This window comes from Sapajus apella, unplaced genomic scaffold, assembly GCF_009761245.1.
Source record: "Sapajus apella isolate SASKATOON/1434 unplaced genomic scaffold, GSC_monkey_1.0 scaffold19, whole genome shotgun sequence".
NCBI classification, from domain to species: domain Eukaryota; kingdom Metazoa; phylum Chordata; class Mammalia; order Primates; family Cebidae; genus Sapajus; species Sapajus apella.
The window spans coordinates 22707285-22728300 of NW_022436959.1; the positions used below are offsets into that span (position 1 = coordinate 22707285).

The window sequence follows — 21016 nt, forward strand, 5'->3', positions numbered from 1 at the left end:
CATCCAAGTCCCTGCAAAGGACATGAACTCATCCTTTGTTATGGCTGCAAAGTATTCCATGGTATATGAGTGCCACATTTTCTTTATCCAGTCTATCATTGATGGACATTTGTGTTGGTTGCAAGTCTTTGTTATGGTATACAGTGCTGCAAAAGACACAAACTCATTGTTTTTTATGGCTGCATAGTATTCCATGGTGCGTATGTGCCACATTTTCTTTGTCCTGTCTGTCACTGATGGACATTTGGGTTGCTTCCAGGTCTTTGCTATTGTAAAGAGTGCTGCACTGAACATATGTGTGCATGTGTCTTTATAATAGAATGATTTATAATGCTTTGGGTACGTATCCAGTAATGGGATTGCTGGGTCAAATGGAATTTCTGTTTCTAGATCCTTGGGGAATTACCACACTGTCTTCCACAATGGTTGAACTAATTTACGCTCCTACACACAGTGTAAAAGCATTCCTATTTCTCCACATCCTCTCCAGCATCTATTGTCTCCAGATTTTTTTAATGATCATCATTCTAACTGGTGTGAGATAATATCTCAATGTGGTTTTGATTTGCATTTCTCTAAGGAACAGTGATTATGAGAATTTTTTCATATGTTCATTGGCTGCATAAATGTCTTCTTTTGAAAAGTGTCTGTTCATACCCTTTGCCCACTTTTTGATGGGCTTATTTGTTATTTTCTTGTAAATTTGTTTAAGTTCTTTGTAGATTCTGGATATTAGCCCTTTGTCAGGGGGGTTGACTGCAAGGCTTTTTTCCCATTCTGTTGGTTGCCGGTTCACTGTAATGATAGTTTCTTTTGCTGTGCACAAGCTCTTAAGTTTAATTAGATCCCGTTTGTCTATTTTGACTTTTGTTGCCATTGCTTTTGGTGTTTTAGTCATGATGTCTTTGCCTGTGCCTATGGCCTGAATGATATTGCCTATGTTTTCTTCTAGGGTTTTTATGTTGTTAGGTCTTATGTTTAAATCTTTAATCCATCTGGAGTTAATTTTTGTATAAGGTTTATGGAAGGAATCCAGTTTCAGCTTTCCGCATGTGGCTAGCCAGTTTTCTCAACACCAATTATTAAACAAGGAATCCTTTCCCCGTTGCTTGTTTTTGTCAGGTTTGTCAAAGATTAGATGGCCATAGATGTGTGGCATTACTTTCAAGGCCTCTGATCTGTTCCATTGGTCTGTATCTCTGTTTTGGTACCAGTACCATGCTGTTTTGGTTACTGTAGCCTTGTAGTATAGTTTGAAGTCAGGTAGTGTGATGTCTCCAGCCCTGTTTGTTTGTTTGTTTTGCTAAGGATTTTCTTGGCTGTGCAGGTCTTTTTGTTTCCATATGAAGTTTAAGTTTGTTTTTGCCAGTTCTGTGAAGCAGGTCAGTGGTAGTTTGATGGGGATAGCTTTGAATCTATATATTTCTTTGGACAGTATGGCCATTTTCACAATACTGATTCTTCCTAACCATGAGCATGAAATGTTTTTCTATCTATATTGGTCCTCTCTTATTTCCTTGAGCATTAGTTTGTAGTTCTCTTTGTAAAGGTCCTTCACATCCCTTGTTAGTTGTATTCCTAGGTATTTTATTCTCTTTGTTGCAATTGTGAATGGGAGTTCCTTCATGATTTGGATCTCTGTTTGTCTGCTGTTGGTGGAAGAAACAACGTACCAGAATCTCTAGGACACATTTAAAGTAGTGTCTAGAGGGAAATTTATAGCACTAAATGCCCACATGAGAAGCAAGGAAACACCCTAATATCAAAATTAGAAGAATTAGAGGAGCATGATCAAACAAATTCAAAAGCTAGCAGAAGACAATAAATAACTAAGATCAGAGCAGAACTGAAGGAGATAGAGACACAAAAAATCCTTCAAACAATCAATGAATCAAGGAGCTGGTTTTTTTAAAAGATCAATAAAGTAGATAGACTGCTAGCCAGACTAATAAAAAAGAAAAGAGAGAAGAATCGAATAGATGCAATAAATAATGATAAAGGGAATATCACCAACTATTCTACAGAAATATAAACTACCATCAGAGATTACTAAAAACACCTCTATGCACATAAACCAGATAATCCAGAAGAAATGGATAAATTCCTGGTCACATGCATTCTCCCAAGACTAAACCAGTAAGAAGTTGAATCCCTGAATAGACCAATAACAAGGTCTGAAGTTGGGGCAGCAATTAATAGCCTACCAACCGAAAAAAATTCCAGGACTAGCCGGGTTCACAGCCAAATTCTACCAAACATACAAAGAGGAGCTGGTACCATTTCTTTTGAAACTGATCCAAACAATACAAAAAGAGGGAATCCTCCCTAACACATTTTATGAGACCAGCATCATCCTGATACCAAAACCTGGCAGAGACACCACTAAAAAAGAAAATTTCAGGCCAATATCCGTGACAAACATTGGTGGGAAAATCTTAAATAAAATACTGGCAAACCGAATCCAACAGCACATTAAAAAACTTATTCATCACGATCAAGTCGGCTTCTTCCCTGGGATGCAAGCTGGTTCAATATATGTGAATCTATAAACATAATACAGCACATAAACACAACCAAAGCAAAAACCACATGATTATCTCAATAGATGCAGAGAAGTCCTTCAACAAAATTCAACAGCTCTTTATACTAAAAACTCTTAATAAAGTAGATATCAATGGAACATATCTCAAAACAATAAAAGCTATTTATGCCCAACCCACAGCCAATATCATACTGAATGGACAAAAACTGGAAGCTTTCTCTTTGAAAACTGGCACAAGACAAGGGTGCCCTGTCTTACCATTCCTATTCAACATAGTATTGGAAGTTCTGGCCAGGGCAATCAGGCAAGAAAAAGAAATAAAGTGTATTCAACTAGGAAAAGAGAAAGTCAAATTGTCTCTATTTGTAGATGATATGATTGTATATTTAGAAGACCCCATCATCTCAGCCGGAAATCCCCTTAAACTGATAAGCAACTTCAGCAAAGTCTCAGGATACAAAATCAATGTGCAAAAATCACAAGCATTCCTATACACCAATATTTCATATATCTTATTTCATGTATCAGTGCAAGGAAAACATGACAGTGTGGGATTTGGTTCATTATTTTTCTCCAGCTTTGAGGAATAATTGGTATATTAAAAAAATAAACCACACATAATTAATGAAGTTTGATGAGTTTAGACATATGTATACATTCTCACTACTTTGTTTTGGTTTTGTTTTGGAGTAAGAACACTTGACAGGAGATCTACTCAATTTTTAACTGTGATTTTCTTATTATTAACCGTGAGTACCATAGTGGTCAGGTTTGTAGTTGGTCCAGTTACAAAATGGATTACTTATTTTGTATAACTAACTTCACGTTCGTTAAGCAACAACTCCCTATATCCCACACCCACCATTGCTTGGTAACTATCATTATATTGTCTATTTCTATACATGTGACTGTTTTAGATGCATCTTGTAAGAGGAATCATGCAGTGTGTGTCCTTTTGTGACTGGCTTATTTCACTTAGCATAACGTCCAGGTCCATCCGTGTTGTCACAAATGCTAGAATTTCCATACTTTTAAAGCCAGAATGACATTCCAATGCATAAAGTGCCACGTTTTCTTTATCTATTCATCTGTTGATAAAGATTTGGATTGTTTTCATGTCTTGGTTATTGTGACTAATGCTCCAATAAACATGGTGTGAAGATAACTCTTTGACATCCTGATTTTCATTATTTTAGATATATTCAAAAGTGGGATCATGGGAACATATGGTAGTTCAATTTTTTTTTTTGAATCTCTTTACTATTTTATCATTATTGGCTGCAACATTTTCATTCTTTTCAAAGGTATACAACCATTCTAATTTCTCTAAAACCTTACCAACACTTGTTATCCTATGTTTTTTCATCATAGCCATCCTGACAGGTATAAGGTGATGTCTCATTGTGGTTTTGATTTGCGTTTATTTGAGGGTTAGAAATACTGAGCATCTTTCTATATGCCTGTTGAGCATTATTGTATATTCTTTGGGAAAACGTCAGTTCAAGTCCTTTCCCCGTTTTGTAACTGGGTTATTTTGTTGTTTTTTTGTTTGTTTTGTTTTGTTTTGCTATTGAGGTGCAGGAGTTCCTTATATATTTTGGCAATTAACCACTTTTCAAATATGTGGTTTTGCAAAAGTTATCTCCTACTCCATAGATACCATTGCATTTTGTTGATTGTTTCTTTGTTGTGTAGAAGCTTTTTAGTTTGAGGTAGTCCCACTTACTTATTTTTGTTTTTGTTGCCTGTGCTTTTATCAAGACCAATGTTAACAAAGCTTTTACCTATGTTTTCTTCGGAAAGTTTTTGTTGTTGTTTCAGATTGTGCATTTAAGTGTTTACTCCATTTTGAATTAATTTTTGTCTATGGGATAAGTGTCTGATTTCATTCTTTTGGAGGGGGATATCTAATTTTACCAACACCATTTATTGAAGTTACTCTCTTTCTGTTGTGTATTCTTGGCATCTTCATCAAAGATCAGTTGACCATATATTTGTAGATTCATTTCTGGGCTTTCTATTATGTTCCATTGGTCTATAGATATGTCTTTATTTCAATACTAGACGATTTTGGTTACTCTAGAAAGTGTGATACCTTCAGCTTTGTTCAAAATTGGTATGGCTATTTGTGGTCTTTTGTGGTTCTGTATAAATTTTAGAATTACTTTTCATTTCCGTATAAAATCTCTTTGATATTTTGATAGGAATTGTACTAAATATATAAATCAATTTTAGCTAGTATGAATATTTTAATAATATTAAATTTTCCAATCCATATTCTAGGATTAGTATACATTTGATTGTGTCTTGTTTAATTCCTTTTATAAGAAGAATGTGAAAGAAGCTAGTCTTTCACCTTCTTGGTTATACTTATTCTTAGGTTTATTTTTCTTTTTGGTGACACTGTAAATGGGACTTTTTTCTAATTTCATTTTTGGATATTTTGTAGTTGATCGATAGAAATGCAATTGCTTTTTCTGTGTTTACTACATATCTTGTAACTTTATTCATTTTGATTTTTAATTTCCTCTGTTTTGAAAATTTTTACCATTTACTTGATAGAATATGCTGTCATCAGCAAACAGATCATTTTACTTCTTCTTATCTAATTTGGATGCCTGGTTGTTTATTGTTTCTTTCTTAATTGCTCTTGCTGGAACTTCCAGTGCTATCCTGAATGGAGGTAGTGATAATGAGCATCCCTGCCTTCTTTCACATCTTAGAGGAAAAGCTTTCAGCATTTCTCTTTTGAGTATGATTTTCATTATAAGATTTTGCTATGTGACCATTATTGTGTTGAGACAGCTTCCTTCTATATCTAATATATAGCTAATTTGTTGAGGGTTTTTATCATGAAAGATTGTTGAATTTTGTCAAATGCTTTTCCAGCATTTGACATTTTGAGTTTATTGTATGGTTACTGTCCTTCATTTTTTTTGCTAATGTCATGTTTAATATTATTGATTGATTTGCATGTGTTGAACTGTCCTTGCATCCCAGAGATAAACCTCGCTTGGTTATGGTGCAGAACTGTTTTAATATGCTGTTGAATTTGATTTGCTAAATATTTTATTGATGATTTTTGTGTCCAGGTTAATATGGGCTATTGCATTCATGTTCATCAGGGATATGATTTTCTTATAGTGTCACTGACTTTGTTATCAAGGTGATGCTGACCTCATATTATGAGTTTGGAAATATTCCTTATCCCTTCTATGTTTTTGGAAGACTTTGAAAAGGATTGGTATTAATTCTTTTTCAAATGTTTGGTAGAATTGACTTGTTAAGCCGTCTGGTCCTGGAATGTTCTTTATTGGTAGGTTTTATTGCTGATTGAAACTCTTTATTCATTATTGATCTCTAATGGGTTTCTATTTCTTCTTTTTCTTAGTAGATTGTATATTTCTATGAACTTATTCATTTCTTGATTGTCCAATTTCTTAGCATATAATTGTTCATAGTAGTTCTTTTCGTTGTTTTTATTTCTGTGGCATTGGTTGTATTGACTTCTGTTTTATTTCTGATTTTATTTGAGCCTTCTCCCTTCTATCCTTAGTGTGTCTATAGATAAGAATTTATCAGCATCATTTATCTTTAAAAAACGGGCTGGGTGTGATAGATCATGCCTATAATCCCATCAATTTGGGAGGCAGAGGTCTGTAGAACACAAGGTCAAAAGTTTGAGGTCAGCCTGGCCTACATGGTGAAACCCTGTCTCTACTAAAAACACAAAAATTAGCTGGGTGTGGTGGCATGTGCCTATAATCCCAGCTATTCCGGAGGCTGAGGCAGGAGGATTGCTTCAACATGGGAGGCAGAAGTTGCAGTGAGATTACACCAGTGCACTCTGTAGACCTTCATTTCTTTAGATTTGATTGTGGGAATTTTATTAGTTTCCTTTGGTAGTGTCATGTAACCCTTATTCTTTGTGATCCTTTTATTCTTGCAATGGTATCTGCACATTTGCAGAATAATTTATAGACTGACTTTGTCAGGGAAAGACCTTCACTTACAATTTAAATTACCAAATATGTTGTATTTCCTGGGTAATATTCCATGGACACTCTAAAAGAACATGTAGCTCTTGTTGGTAGGTAAAGTGTTCTATGTCAGTCTAATCTATTTGCTTGATAATGTTGTTTAGGACCTATATCTACTGATTTTCCAACTGTCTTACCAAATATTAAGAGAATCCCATTTAAACATCTGCATATAGTGTTAAATTATCTATCTTTCATATCGTTTGTCACTTTTCACTTCATGCATTTTGGTTATTTATTGTTATATGTATATACATTTATTATATATTCCTTATACATTCACTGTTTTATATGAAACATAATTGTGCATCTCTAACACTATTTTTTACTTAAATTTTATTTTCTCATTTATTAATAAATCTGCAGCTCTCTTATTTTTACTATCTATGTAGTATAGCTATTTTTCAATATTTTGCATTTAACCCATATATGTATATTTGGTTCTAAAGCATGCTTCTTGTAGACAGTATATATAGTTAGATATTGTTTTATATTCTGGCTCACAATATCTGCCATTTGATTCATGTGTTAATCCATTTGTATTTATGAAATTATTGATATGGTTGGCTTTGCAGCTACATTTTGCCTTTTTTTTTTTTTTTTTTTTTTTTTTTAGGTCTTATGACCTACATGTTGTTCCTTGTGAAATTTATTTTTCTGAACTGTTCTTTCGGTGTTATATCGAACAACATTTTGTCTAATCCGAAGGTCATGAAGAATTTCTCCTATATTTTATTCTAAAAGTACTACAGTGTTAATCCATTTATTTGGTTGTAGAATTCATTGCAAGGTAGTTTTTGTATGTGAATTAAAGGGGAGGTCTAACTTCATTTTTCTTTGCATGTGGATATCTAATTATCTCACTAGCATAATAAAAGTTCTGTTCTTTCCTCTATTGAATTGTTTGATGCCCTTTTCAAAAGTCTATTGACCACAAATATAAGGGCTTTTTTCTTTAATTTTTTTCATTGCTTTATATGCCTATTCTTATACCAATACCACAGTCTTAATTCCTATAGCTTCTTTCTAAATCAGCTAGTGTTTAACTTTTCTAATTTTTTTCATCCTTTTCAAAACCTTTTGGCTCTTCTGGGTTCTTTCTCTTTCCATGTAGAATCATCTTGTTGATTTCTCAAAAAAAAATCTGCTGTCATTTTGGTGAGTATTTTGTTACCTTTATTTTTTGAAATTACTATCTTGGCATCTTTGTTTTCCAGTCTATGAACATAGTCATTTTGTAAGGAAAATAGCCTAGATAAAATGGACTGTATTCATCATGACATTTTCTGCTAGCATCTTTATCTTATAGGAAATGGCGTCCTATACAAGAACAATGAATTAGTGGGAGAAATGAAAGACAAAGGAAAAATTTAGTCTAATTGTAAATTACATATATTATTTTTGATGAGATTGTCAAGAAGTCAGTTTGAGCCTCCTTGCTATATCTTGTATATGGTACATATCTCCTCAGGAGCTCAATACAGTGGGTAGCTTGATCTCATCAATGTTTTCATGGGAATCCCAATATTGTATGATAACGTCATTTAAAACATTGTTTCATGTTTAACGTATGTGATCCAATTTTTAAGTCTCATCTCTTTATAAAGGAGATATAAATTTTAAATTAAAGGTTATATAAGTTAAGAAGAAATCAAGGGAGGCATGTAAAACTGCATGTCAATCAAACGTCTATAGAGGGGTTTTTCTGAAAAGAGATCAAGAGAAAGGCAGTTTGAGATGTGTTATGGTATATACAGAATGACAAGCTTTGTTAATTACTTATTAACTCCTTTTCTCAGGATGACCAAAGACATAACTCAAAACATGATATTTTTTCATTATTTTCCCTTTTTGTATGCTTTGCAAAATAGTGTATATGATTTTATTGAATTAGGATTGTAAAAAATTATTTTTTGAAAAGAAATTATAAATTTAAGTTATTACTTTAAAAAATATAGCCTTAATAAAATGGCATTTCCATCGTAGAAGCATTATTGACATTTTGATATAAAGCAGAGACCTTTCATGAGCTCTCAATCAAAGGAAATACTTCAGTAATGATACATGAGTTAATCAATCCTCATCAAATAAATCTACTTCAGTCCATTTTGATTTCACTTTATGAGTAGCTGCTCAGGTCAAAAGATTAACAAGTTCATAACTTATTGCTAATAGCATTTCACTGGACTATGTATTTTTATCTAACCAATTGGACAAGAGAATATTTGTGAGTATTTCATGCCTTATTATAGTGTAGAATTCCATAGAAAAGGAACATACCAGGCAAACAATGTAAATTGACAATTAATCCAAAGTAAACCATGCAACAATACTCCTATGTGTATTTTGTTTCTTGGACCTCTTGGAGAAAATAGAAAATCACTAAAGAATAATAATATTAAAACTACGTCAAAGAAACAGAGAATTTGAAAGTCATCAAGTTTTGTTTTGATAATATTATCATTGCTTTAGATGTGGTCAAATCATTCATATTCCTTAGGTAAAGGATTTTTATTGCTCAAAGATATTTTGGATATATTTTTCATGTAGAATCCATTGTTTCATTTTAGAGTTCTATATCTATCTTATGTACAAAATATTATAATTACTTCATGATGAAATAACATGATCTTTATTTCAGGGCTCATATTAATGTTTTCAATCATGTTACCAAGGAAAACAGTAGTTCTTTTCTTAAATAGACTTTAAAGATTACTCATTTTTAGCATCATTACTCAACAAAGTAGTTGATTTTCAACTTTTACAACAAACGCATGTTAAACTGTAGCTTCTCCAAACACTTCTCTTCTTGCCCATCTTCAAAACTCGACAATTTCTGTATTTCTACATTCAGCCTACATCAAATAAATTTTTAGGAGAAACTTCTTTATTACTTCCTTTCTAATTTAAAGTAGAAGCTTTGAAAATATTTTAGGTAAATATGTTTAGTGTGTTTCAGAATCATTGTAGTTATCTATATACTTCTCATGTTACTTCGTTGTTGAGGGTTTGTAAATTACTCCAACTTGGGTCCCAGTAATTGCTAATGAAGTTAAACCACCCTCTTTATTGGGTTTAACCACTGAATCTTCGTGCAATGCACCAATTTCTGAACTCCATCTTTTTTGACCTTCTTTTTTTCTGTCCCTGACCAACTTATTTGCCATATCACAGTAAATTTTAAAGAAATATGCAAGAAAATTTTATAAGAACTGTTAAAAGGTACAGTAGCACTTCTGTATTTTATAGACAAATGATAGCATTCTAATTTAAGGTATGTTACCTGTCTTGCAAAATATATATCCCATTCATATTTTTCTTTAATGAATCATGTAATATTTTTGTTCTATTAGCATAATGTCTTGATAATTTTTTTGTTATCACTTCATAGATTGTGTATTACAATATAGCTACTCTGCTGTATCACAATACAAATACATTTTCTACAGATTACTTCGTAATTACACTGCAAGTTACTATGTAGTTCAATGACTAATCACCATGTTACTTGCAATTTTTATATCTTGTAAACCTGCAGTTTAAAAGACAGAAATAATCAGATAATTAGTCTTTGATTACATATTACTCACCCTCTTCTTAAATGTACTTAAATGGTCAATAATTACCCTGTAATTACAGAGCAATTATTGTAGGCATTCACACCACCATATGTAAGGCATCATTGGTGATTTCATCCTCTGTGTTTAGGGATTTGTGACTCAGTCATGGAAAGGTCACTGCAGCCTGCATCAGGGCAAAAACTGCCTGAGAGAGTGGGCTGTTTTATAAAGGTGAGAGCAGGTGTCAGTGCAGTGGAAAGGCCTGTTAAAGGGAGGTTGTGGTGACTGGTTTTCAGATTTTTGACATAGCAAATAAATACAAAATATATACAAAAAGAGAAAATCCAGAGCTTACAATGACTGTTGAAATTTTATGAAATTTATCAACTTGTTCTTTCCAGTACGTCATTTTTCTCTAAGGTATTTCTTTCACTTTACAAAAAGATGCTTTTTTGGATACTAACAAACCATTTAAAATTCCATAGTACAGGGTTCACACACTAAAAACTTTCATCTTACTTCCATATATAAAGAAGATCTTTAGTGCCAGCACCCAGTACCTCCACAAAAGCTTATAGTTAGCACGTTTTCTTTCTATTAAGTTGTTGCACGGCAAGAATTGACAATTTTTTACAACTTTCTAAAGAAAGTTGCGGCTTTAGAAATCATTTTACATGATTCTATTTTCTTATGAAAATATGTAATTTAATTCTACAATGTTGTAATTTATAAATGTTATAACTATATTTGATTACAAAATTGGAAGTTATCATGTTAACAGGGAAAAATAGATCTTAAACCCAACAAAAATTATAGCTCTTAAGGATAATCTTATTCTACACTTGTTTTGAATCTTCCAAAAATGATTTATATAGGGCCAAGTATGCATAAGAATCTAGAGAAAATTTTTAGTTAAAATCCATTCTGTCTCTAATGTTCTTGGTGCATTGTCCATTATAATAATTGCAGAATTGCCAATATGCCAGAAATGTACATGCTTATTTTATTTTTCTCATTTTTTCACCAGTGATTGAGAAAAATAATACTCACAGCTTTTGATAGAGCTACTAAAATGACCACAAAACAGAGGAAAGCTTGATACAAGTTTTCAAATATTTATCTAGGTTTACTAAACAAATTACCAATTCTGTTCTGTGTAGAGTGGACAATGCTAACCAATGAGTTATGTCCAATAAAAGAGTCTCTTTCAATGGATGCATAATTGGATATATATCCTTGGAAAATCATTTAAGTAGTTTGCTTTGACGACCTTTAAATTGCAGACATAATACTTAATAGTAGACAAGACCTGTTGATCCAGTGGGACTAACTATGCACTTGAAGAAATGAAAGAAAGCAACCAGAGATCAATGCTGAGATATTACAGTAAATTCAAAGTAGTGTTACTTCATCTTTGGACATAAATGCTGAGGATACTTAGTATAAGGGTTCTTGAAAGCTTAATTAATGAATTGAACATATTACTAGTAAGATTTGTAAGTGTAAAAGTATAAACCCAATTAGGTCTTCAGACAACCAGATTTAACATGAACATTTGATGGGGGAAAAAAAAATGTGACTGAAATAGGTGACCTGCCAAGTAATTTAAAAGTAAAGTATTTACTCGCATCAATGTCTGTGTATCTGTGTGTATGTGTGTGTAACTAATTTTGGTTTATATGTATGGAGGTTTAGAATTCATTCTTTCTCATTTATGAACTGCATTAGATGCACCTATCAAAATCAGTTTGAGGAACATATGCTATTTGATATCCTACCATATCTACAGCTTTACAAGCAACTTGAGTTTTTAGATATCAGTTCACTGTGGCACTCTCTTACATGTCTTCATATTGACCACATGTTTTTAAAAATATTTAAAGTGTCAAGTGGAAAAGCAATCTCTTATCACAATGCCTTTTTAAAAATCTTTCATTTATTTTTATTTTTTGTCTCGTCCCATCATTTGAGCTGTAATCTTTTGAAAAGTAATTAAAATTTAGGCAGATGTAATGCAGAACTCATTGCTTTAAAACACAGGTTCTCACTGGAGTTGATGTTGTCCCCAGGGAGGCCTCTGGCAATGTTCAGAGACACTTTTTATTGTCACAGCTTGAGGGTGGGGGTGCTACTGGTATCTAATGGGTAAATACCAGGGACCTTGCTAAACATCCTGTAATACACAGTACTCTATAGATGCCCACAACAACAAAGAATCCCCCTCAGACTGTACATTGTGGTGAGATTTTAAAAACCTGATTTAAATGAATGAGCACACATTAAATTGACCTAGATAGCATATAATTAATCACACAGAATTCCAGCAGAATGTTCACTTTTTTCCTTGAAATTATTTAAACCACAGAGAAGTGAAGAAAATAATCTTTTGGGAAAACATTTACATGTGATTGAATTCGAAAAACGAATGTTACATAAAATATATAGAAATTAGTTTGCTGAACTTTTTCAGAATGTGCACATATTTTTCAGCATATGTAAAATGTCGTACTAAAATCATTAGTGACTTAATATTTTAATGACTTAAGAAAGTTTTAAACCTTCCATTTCCAATTCTTTTCGAATATTCTTCCTTTCCTTGACAATTTAAGTTTGTGGGTACAATGTAATGATGATAACACATTAATAAATACTGGAAAATATTTTGAAATTCTAGTTAACTGAACAAATAATTAAAAAAAACTTTTATGCAAATAAAACTTTTACTTTTTTTAAATTGTCATTGTAACAGGCATCATATCTTGACTACTTATCAAGTATATAATTGTCAATAATTGGATCATCATATCTTGACTACTGTCAACAGTGTTATGTCTCTAATTTGAAGGTCATTAGAGCAAGTTAATTAAGTGACCTGCTAAGGACATGTACCCAATCATTAGTCTAACAAGAGCCAATCCCTTGTTGAGCAGAATGATTCTTTTCTTGCTGCTTAATGGAGACAACTTGATAACACTCTTTTCAAGAGGGTATAAATATAGCAAAAGAGTATAATTTCCAGAATAGTCATCCGTGTTTCCAGAAAAGTCTAACTAAAACTACTAAGAATATTTCCTTTTTAATCTGGAACGAAGGTCACATACGCACCTTTCAGCTTCCCTGAAACAAATGAAGATGAAGTTTGGAATCATGCACAAAGAAGTTTTCATCTGGAATGGGGAGAGCATTATTCAGATCAGGGCTACAGAATGGACAAAAGAGAAAATCTGCTTACCTTAGAATTGGTTGTTCTATTTGTATTCATGACAGGGTTACTGAACTAGAGATCATAATTTTAAAAACTTATTAAAGGGATTGAACGTAGCAATAGCTTAAAAAATTTTTGAAACTTTTTATTATGGAAGCCTTCAATTATTCCACAAAATGGAGAGAAACATATGATGACTACCATGTACTCATCACACAATTTCAATCATGATCAATAGTTTGCCAAATTTATTCCTCTCACCCCATGTTTTTATGTATATGTATGTATATTTCAGAAATTAGGTCATTTTTCCTACAAGTATTTTAGTGTGTATATATTTTAGACATACGGGTGTTTTATTCATTATACCTGAGATATGACCATCTTTCATCATATCTCACAAAATTAACAATAATTCCTTAGTACTTTCATGGTCTCATCAAGAAAGAGATGGCACATTTAAATTAGATTTGTCTTTATTTTCTTGAGACAGAATCTTCACCCTGTAACCCATCCTGGAGTACAGCGGTGCGATCTCCACTCACTGCAACCTCTGCCTCCCAGGTTCAAGAGATTCTCCTGCCTCAGCCTCCTGAATAGCTGGGACTACAGGCACGTGCCACCATGCCCAGATAATTTTTAGAGACAGTGTTTTGCCATATTGGTCAGGCTGGTCTCGAACTCCTGACCTCAGGTGATCCACCCACCTTAGCTTCCCGAAGTGCTGGGATTACCGGCATGAGCCATCAAGCCCAGCCTAAATCAGGATTTTTTAAAGAACAGTTTAATGCACAGACTATTTCTGAAGATGTTAAGCAGGGTTTGAAGATAGCTCAAGGTACAAGGGATAGTTCAGTAGCCTGGCAAGTGTCTAGGAAAAGATATTCTTCCACCACACTGTTGGCCTTAAGCAAGGAATGGTAGCAGTTACCTAAACCCAGAGAGAGAAAGAAGCTGAAACCAATTCCGTAAGAATACTCTTTTCCAGGACAGTAGATATTTTTTTCAAATTTAAGCTATTGATGTAACAACTATACAATTTTTAGAATATGAAATACATCTTATATTCTAAATATAATACAATAAACCTTAAACAATCAGTTTCTCAGTATTGATTAAATATATGTTAAACATTACTAAAACATCAGTTGGAGAAGACACAAAATTATCAGTTGATTTGATATGCCCGTGTGTCTTGATCTAGAGCTGGGGAAAGGAGGGCACAGCAATGAACCGTGGCCCTGGTCTATACATCAGATTGGTGTTCTTTATATAGTATAACCATTTAGTCATTGCAGCAACATAAGACTGTAACCCCTTATTAAAAAGATGACTAATGTATAGCAAAGAGAGACTAAATTACATTAAATCACATAGCTATTAATTAATAGAGTTAGGATTCAAACACTGATATGCTTGACTCTAAAACTTAAGCTCTTTCTACTACTACACACAATATTCCCCATGAAACATACTCAGCAGCAGTTTGATATCCATATACCTCATAACTGTTTGTAGATAATTTATATAATACTTATAGAATCATTATATTATATATATTTGCATTATATTACAATTTCCAAGCAAGATAACATATGACTATTCTATTGATATTATTCAGATTATATTATAAAAGCATTTACGTTTTATATGTGGCCTTGATTGGGGTATAATTTTAGCACAAATATCCTGAGATCCTGTGCTTGCTGTATAGAAGACTATATTTTAGGCTGTTAACTGAACTGTTAGAAGGAAATAATTCTTTAGTATAGAGCATTGACCTATTTTTCAGGCCAGTTGAGAAGGCAGCATCTGTGGGAGCATGCATGGATATGGTTTATATCAGCTGTTGGAAACAATGTAGGCATTTCGTTTTGAAACTTTAATGAACAAGGAAATGGTAGTCTCCTTTCAGAGTTGGTTTCCATGATGCATTCTTCAAAGGAGATGGTGTCAAAATAAACTGGCGTTTAGAGAAATTATGACTGCTGAGAAAAGATTTCACTTTTAAATAAGCTTTCAAAGAGAAGTCATTATTTAGGAAAGAAGTCTACTTAAAACCACAGTTTAAAAATATGCTTAAAATCCATTTAATCTTGGTTCTTAGCTTCCTGTTATTAATGTTTACCTTTTATAACCAACAGCTATGACCTATGAAGTATAATTTTGAATCCTGTGACCTCAGAATATATCAGGCCATAGATAATATGGTACTGTTCATCAGAAAGTTGAGTTTAGATTCAACTTGGTCATTAACTTTAGGTGAAAAACTAGGCCAATTCCATATTCTTTCTCGTCTCACTTCCTTTATCTGTATAAAAATATCACGGATTTCTCTATCTAAACTTTTGTTATTTTTAAAATAATTTTATATAAATCAAGCAGTCAAAAATCAATGGAAGGCATGACAAAGTGAGGAGTTAACAAATTCTTACCTCCCAAAAAACTGTAAAGCTGGACAAACTTGTCAAAAACAAATAATTCTTTGCTCCAGTATTCAACCAAAGGCATAAAACCAACTGAGAAGTGTTTATGAATGAAATGCATGAACTTCAGTTGTAAGTCCATGGCATTTTTGCCTGGGCATGCTCCCATCAGCACCCTTTCCAGCTATGTCAATATGGTAGTTCAACCGGAACAGAGCAAGCCTTGCTGCCACGGCCAAAGGGGCTCATTTGATTTGGAGTATCATGAGTTTAAGTGGCCATCTCAATAGCAAGAGCACAGAAAGGATGGCAGTTTTGTTAGAATGAGTGTACATATTTATATGGTGCATTCAGTGCATCAGCAGACTAGCCAGGGATTTGACAGACGTTTATGGGAGGTTGGAGAGTCATAGAAGGCTTGATAAATGCTCCATGTATCCCAGGTTGACTAGAGTTTATGTGCATGAACAACAGAGAATGCAACAGGCCCAAGCCACCTATACATCCTGGGCCTTTAAAGCCTATGCATGTGCAACAAAGATGTCAGAAAACCTTACAGAGAGTAAAAGCCTAGAACAACTTCAAATGTAATCTAAAATGTAAGTATTCTCTATAGACCGCATAGATATCCTTCAGCAGAAAATGAAACAATAACAGAGGTGGTAAGCACAACTCTGACCAATCTTTGGATGAATGCTAAGCTATGTGTAGCAGCAACATAATGCTACACCCTTAGGATGCAAGCTTAAAAATAAAGAACAAGAAAAAACAAAATTACAAGAGGTCTGCATTGCAGGTGATCACACACAGTGAAAAGGCAGACTTCATAGATTTAGTCCAGGCAAAGTTACAAAACAAGTAACAGGCCAAAAAATATATGTATCTTTTTTTTTTAATCAAGAGTTGTCATATTATGTACAAAGTTCAATCTTCAACAGATATTTATGAGATAGGCAAAGAAATAAGAAAGTGTGATTCATACTTAGGAAAAAAAGCAATCAGTAGAAATACTTTCTGAATTTTCCCAGATGTTAAAACATAGACGTCATTATCAACAGTCATTATAAATATGTTTTAAAAATAAAAGTTGTTCAAAGAATTAAAGGGATCCATGAAAACAATAACTCACTGAATAGATAATTTTAAAAAAGAGATACAACTGAGAATTATGGAAGTGAAAAGTAAAATAACTGAAAAATATAAAAATTCACTAGAGTGGATCAACAGGAGGTCTGTGATGTCAGAAAAAAAGAATATAACATTTGAAAGTTTCTCAAACTTGATAAAATACATTAATCTATAGCACTCTGAAATCAACCAATCACAAATAAGATAAATATCAAGTGATCTGCACTAGGATACGCTTAGTCAAACTGTGGAAAGACAAAGAGAAAGTAAAAACAGCTGGCCAGTTATTCCAGCACCATTTATTGAATAGTGATTCCTTTCCCTGTTGCTTGTTTTGCCAATTTTTTCAAAGGTCAAATTGTAGATGTGCAGCCTTTCTTCTTGGCTCTCTGTTCTGTTCCATTGGTCTGTGTTTCTGTTTTTGTACCAGTACATTGTTTTAACGTGCATTTGGCAAATATTTTTAAACAGAAGTATTACATTTTACACGCCAAGTTTGAAAGCAGCTAGACAAAAGCAACTCTTCGCACACAGGTAAAGGACAATGCAAAAATTCCTGATCTCTAATGAGAAACAACAAAGGCCAAAAGATAGTGGAATAACATAACGTGCTGAAAGAAAAAAAAACCCTCATATAAAAATAGTAAGTTCAGCAATATTATGGTCTAATGATGAAGATATTGGATGAACATAACAGTGTGCTAATCAGTATTATCGTTTAATAATGAAGATCTCTGGTAAGTGATCTTCCCAGATTAAAAATAGACAAATATTCCATTGCTGGCATTTCTCGACATTTATTAAACACCCTACTAAAAGAATGCAGAATGTACATTCTGTTCAAGCACTTGTGGAACATTTTCTATTAGGAACCATTTGATGTTTCACAAGACAAATTTGAATGAATGTCAAATGACTGACATCATATTAGGTATTGCTCCGATCATGACATAATTGTATTAAAAATTCACAACAGAAAAATGTGGGAAAACAACAAAGAGTTAAAATTAAAGAAATATATTTTGAATCTCTCATGGATCAAAAAAAAACAAAGAAAAATAAAACATATTTTTATTTGATTGAAAATTTAACTCCAACATATAAAATTTTGTGGGAGGTAGCTAAAGCAGTGTTTAGAGGAACATATTAGGAACTATATTAGAAGAGAAAAAATGTCTTAACAACCTAAGTTTATGCCTTAAAAAAATCATAAAAAGAAAAGAAAACTAAATCTAAAGCAGGAGGAAGAAAATAATAAACATTAGAACACAAACCAATGAAACATAAAGTGAAAAATTTTAGAGAAAATGAATGAAACCAAAGACTATTTTTTGTAAGATAACAAAACTGACAAAATCCAACTAGGCTGCCTCCTCCGCCAAAATAGGAAAAAAGATACAAGTCACCAAAGTCCATAATACTAATAAGTTCTAAAACTATTACACTTCTAGAAAAAAATATGTGAAAATCTTTTGTGTCTTTGGTTTAGGCAGAGGGTCTTCAGACAACATATTGAAAGACCCATAAATAAAAAGTAAGATAAATTGGAATTTGATAAAATTAAAACTGTTTGTTCTTTAAAAGATAACATTAAGAAAGTGGAAAGATAAGCCAGAATGGAAAAATATTTGTAAATCATATATCTGATAGAGGACTCTAACCCATATTATATAAATATTTCTTTCAAATAATAACAATCCAGTTTAAAAAGTAGGCCAATTATTTAAACAGACATTTCATGAAAGATTTTTAATAAATGCTGATAAGAAAATGAAAATGTGATGAACATTATTAATAATTAAAGAATGCAGATTAAAATTACAAAGAGATATCACTACATGCCCACTAAGAAGCACATAATGAAAAAGCCACTCAGTATCCCAGTGTTGGTGAGTATGTCCATTACCTGGAACTTCCACTAATTTCTAGTAGATTAATTGAAAGAACTACTTAAGATAACAGTTTGGAAGTTTCTTAAGAAGTTAATTTTACACCTAGAAATATACCCCCCCAAAATGAAAATTTATGTTCATACAAATAGTTATATGTAATATTCATATCAGGATTGTTCATAATAGCCAAAAACTGGGAAAATTCATATGCCCGTAAACTGGCAAATGGACAAACAAAATGCAATTTATCTGTAAAATTTACCTGGCAGTTAAACAAAATACTGTTATGTGCTATAACATGGTAGAACCTCACAAGTACCATAGTAAGTGAAGGATGCCGGATGGAAAGACTGCATGTATGTTCCATTTATATAAAATAGTGCAGAACAAACCCATTTATACAGAAAAAAAATCATATCAGAGATTGCCTGAAACGTGGTCACAGGAGAGAATGATTGCAAACAGATTTGAAAAAAAAAAAAAAAAAAAAAAAAAAAAAACATTGTAGCTCTAAATTTTAGCTCTAAAACTGAATTTTGGTATAGTTATGCAACTCTATAAAATATTTACCAAATATCTTTGAATTGTATATTTACATTACAATTAACATTATACATTATACACAGTAACATCAGTCAAATTGTTTAAAAACTTAAAAGTGTCTCATAATTTATTCCTTTTATTTAAATGAAAAAACATGTGTAGGGGTTTCTCAAAGTATGACCAAAGTGGGTCAGTGATTCTCAAAGTATGGCCTGTGGAACAGCAGCATCACAATCACCTGGGAACTTGGAAATGCAAATTCTCAGACCCTATCTCATACCTACTGACTCAAAATGTCAAGGCAAGGACCCAAAAAATCTGTATTTTAACAAGCTCTTAGTAATAGCGGTATATGCTAAAGTTTAAGAGTCACATTCCTATAAATTCCTACAGTAGTAGAATTCTCTCTTTTCCTGGGAACAACTCTTACCTCCTAGTTCTCACAAGCCAAATGCTTATTGTTTTTAATGTGTGATTGGCAAATATTTTTCAGCAGAAGGATTTTATATTACAGAGTTTTAAAGTTCATATTTCTCTTAAAGAATCACAAGAGGTGGCAGTACTACTTTCATTTTTTCTCTTTTTAACTTGTAGGTTCAGGGGTATATGGGAACTTTGCTATATAGGTAAATTATGTGTTATGTGTCATGGGGGTTTGGTATACAGATTATTTTGTCACCCAGGTAATAAGCACGGTACCCAATAAATAGTTTTGTGATCCTTAACCTCCTCCTAATCATCACTTTCGAGGAGGTCTCAGTGTCTGTTATTCCTTTCTTTGTGTTCATATGTACTCATTGTGTAGTTGCACTTATAAGGGAGAAGGTGAAGTATTTGGTTTTTTGTTCATGTATTGGTTTGGTTAGGAAAATGGCCTCTAGCTCCATCCATGCTGCTGCAAAGGATGTAATCTCATTCTTTTTAAGGCTGCATAGTATTCCATGGTGTATATGCTCCACATTTTGTTTACCCAGACTACCATTGATGGGCATTTAGGTTGATTCCATGTCTTTGCTATTGTCAAGTCAATAGTGCTGTGATGAACATACACATGCATGTGTACTTACAGCAGAATTATAGATATTCCTTTGGGTATGTACCCCAAAATGGGATTACTGAGTCGAGTGATATTTCTGCTTTAAGTTCCTTTAGAAATTTCCAAACTGCTTTCCACAGTGGCTGAACTAATTTGCATTCCCACCAGCAGTGTATAAATGTTCCCTTTTCTCTACATCCTCTACAGCATGTTAGTTTTTTTATTTTTTAATGATAGCCATTTTGATTGGTATGAGATAGTATCTCATTGTGAATTTGATCTTCATTTCTTTAATGATTAGTGATGTTGGACATATTTTTATATGCTTGTTGGCCATGTGTATGTCTTTTGCAGTGTCTATTCATGTTTTTTGTCTACTTTTTTTAATGGGGTGTTTTGTTTTTCCCTTGTAAAATTGTTTAAATTTCTGGGTTTTCCTTGTTAAATTGTTTAGATTCTGGATATTAGAACGTTGTGAGATGCATGGTTTACAAATGTTTTCTCCATTCTCTAGGTTATCTGTTGGCTCTGTCCATATTTTCTTCTTGCTGTGCAGAAGCTCTTTAGTTTTATTTGGTCCCATTTGTTAATTTTCGTTTTGTTGCAATTGTTTTCGGTGTCTTCGTTGTGAAACCTTTGTCAAG

General features: G+C 32.8%; 1 protein-coding gene and 1 long non-coding RNA gene across 14 annotated transcripts in view; both read left to right on the plus strand.

Annotated features, from left to right (window-relative positions):
- DGKB (diacylglycerol kinase beta) overlaps window positions 1-21016 on the plus strand; it is a 723408-nt gene that overhangs the window by 347508 nt on the left and 354884 nt on the right. The gene's annotated exons all lie outside the window — the stretch shown is intronic.
- LOC116557261 lies at window positions 1509-11240 on the plus strand. Its single transcript, XR_004271449.1, has 3 exons — window positions 1509-1655; window positions 3187-3192; window positions 11230-11240. It is a non-coding gene; the product is annotated as an uncharacterized LOC116557261 (long non-coding RNA).